The sequence below is a fragment of the Apis dorsata genome, unplaced genomic scaffold (genome assembly GCF_000469605.1).
Source record: "Apis dorsata unplaced genomic scaffold, Apis dorsata 1.3 scaffold_3, whole genome shotgun sequence".
Taxonomy (NCBI): Eukaryota; Metazoa; Arthropoda; class Insecta; order Hymenoptera; family Apidae; genus Apis; species Apis dorsata.
This window is the reverse complement of record NW_006263306.1, coordinates 100,480-103,033: the sequence shown is the minus strand read 5'-3', so window position 1 is coordinate 103,033 and position 2,554 is coordinate 100,480. Positions and strand designations below refer to the sequence as shown.

The window sequence follows — 2,554 nt, the reverse complement described above, 5'->3', positions numbered from 1 at the left end:
ACAGTATGGTTTGTGATACTCGAGGAATCTTTATTTGAACTTCATTCGTATTTAAAAGTGATACAAATTTTAACGACGAAGAGAAATAACGAGATGAGAAAATGACGCTCGATTTTTCTCGAGATTATATTTCGATTTCCTTTCTTTTTTCTTGTTGAAAGTTTAAGAAAGTTTGAAAGATAACGATGAAAACGAAGAAAAGAAGAAGAACTAACGAATCGTGCATAATTTTGAACTTGTCACCGATCACGATTCTACGTGTTTCCTTTCAATTTTTTCTTTTCGTTTTTTATTTTTTTTATCCCCCTCCTTTTTCGTTAAATCTATAAAGTTGAGGAAAGTTTGGAGGATAGCGGGCAACAAAAAGTAAAGAGCGGTGAATCGTGTTTTTCAACGAGCAGAGAAGTTCAGAGCACTCGTTCGTCCTCCTCCGGCGAGCATACTCGGGAACCTACACCTACAAATAATCGCGAAACAGAAATGGAATGAATCGATAAAAGAAATCTCATCTACGAACCTTTCTTTTTTTTTCATTTTTATTTTTTATTTACAACGTTAATACGTTGTTTCGTCGTTTTATCGCGCCACCTCGCGCGAACGTATCCTCGACTTCCGTATCCTCAATTATTGAAACGAGACTATCCCTTTGACGGGGTGTCTGCCTGTATTCCTGCCGGAGCTTACGTTGGATAATTGGGAATTATCCGGAAATGTATTTCGGCAGAGTAATTATGGTGCACCATCCGTTTAGACCGATGGTGTTACAGTCCAATCGATTATTCTTATTCTGGGAATATTATATTCTTGGATCTCGAAAATTAAAGGAATATTATAAAAAAAATTCTTTGATACAACTTTTCTTTGGATAAGGAAATGGAAAATGGAAAGCTAATCGATGAGATTCAATTTCTAGGATTCTAATTAGCTTTTTAATAATTAATATTAAAGTTATACGAGGAGTTTCAATTCAATTGTTTCACCGATTATTATTTCTACTAATACAAAGTTGTCTTTTGTTGCAGGCCATCGCAACAGCGCCGAGAATCCCACCGGCAAGTCGATTTGAATATCGCGAGCATCCGTTCATGGACAGTTCGGTGACCGATCATTGATCGAAATCGTCGTCGTCGGCAACGAGGGTTCGATCAACTTGGATCGATTCCGATTCTCCAGCCGAGAATGGAAAAAAATATAGAAGAAAGAGAAAAAAAAATCGTTTTTACCTTTAATAATAATTTAGAATTCCCTTTTCGATCGATCGAATTTGATCAAGTAGTAGCTCATCCTCGAGGAACTCGGTGATCGTCTCGACGACAACATTCATTAACGCGAGTTAACGTGAAAAATCGCGCGAAAAAAAAAAAGAAAGAAAGAACAAAGCTGGAGACGGATCGCCGTTACAAAGTGGGCCATTTATTGTACATAAATTTAATAGGACAGTGTTCTGGACAGACAATGTTTTCGATGGAAGATCTTCAAAATTACTCTTGGTGCCAAGGTGATGAGAAACGCCGGATGAGGGGAATATTGGAAGGATGTACAACGGTGATGGAGAGGAGTTGATACTGTTTGGAATGTTGATACTTTGAAATCGATAGGGTTTAGCAGAGATTTATTGCTCGTTACGGGAGGATAGAGGAACACGACGAGGGGTTGGGAAAGTTGATCGAGGATGGAGATTATTATCTCATTGAATCGTTTAATTATTTTAATTATATTTCCTCCGGTGATAATGATACTATTTACGTAAATTTGGTAAATTTTTTTCGTAAAATTATATATATTAATAAATTCCATCAATTGGAAGAAGAATACAGAGATACATTTCCAATATTATTTACTTTTGATATCAATGATTAATAAAAGCATCGAATATGAAAAATATAAAATCGTGCGCAGTCAACGATATAAGCAAACAAGAATTGGTATATTATTCAAATAAAGACGAGAGATTATTCCTCTTAATAAATCGTTTATTCATTGCGCTCGATAAAAAAAATATAACGCAACGATTATAATTATCAGAGACGTATAAGGGAGGAAGGTAACTCTTGGTATTATCTAAAAGGGTGCACGCTAATAGAATCTGACCTCTCGTGATCCGTATGCATCAGCAGCCTCGGTTTAACCCAGATACCACGAAAACGTCACCGACTTTTCGACGGCCAAAATAGTTGGGATAGTCGGAGGACCATAGGTATAATTAATTAGCCGTCGAGATTCTTTTCGAACTATCTAGCGTGAAAAATAATCGTTTCAACTTGGATTTGGTGGCTGCATTTACGAGGTAAATCTCATTTTACGATGTAAATTTTCGTGTTTTATTATCGTTTGTACAAACAAATGATATTCGCAACGAAAACAAAAAAAATAATAATTCCATCCCTTACTTTCCCTTGCCTTTTATCATTCCTCTCTTCTTTTCACTCTCGTCCCCGTTTTTATTTTTCTCTCCATTTTTCCCTTTCCCATATTTGAAAATTCTCTCGATTTCCCCCTTGAAAGTATTTGAAATATCTGGATGAATTATTTTCGTGTACACCACTTGCAGCGT

The 2,554-nt window shown here is 36.1% G+C and overlaps 1 protein-coding gene across 1 annotated transcript in view; it reads left to right on the top strand.

Moving 5' to 3' along the window:
• Positions 1–1,346, top strand: part of LOC102670730 — a 221,668-nt gene extending 220,322 nt beyond the window's left edge. Inside the window, exon 11 of the mRNA XM_031510434.1 lies at positions 1,023–1,346. The gene's annotated coding sequence lies outside the window, so the exon portion shown is untranslated. The remainder of the gene's footprint in view (positions 1–1,022) is intronic.
• The last annotated feature ends 1,208 nt before the right edge of the window (positions 1,347–2,554 follow it).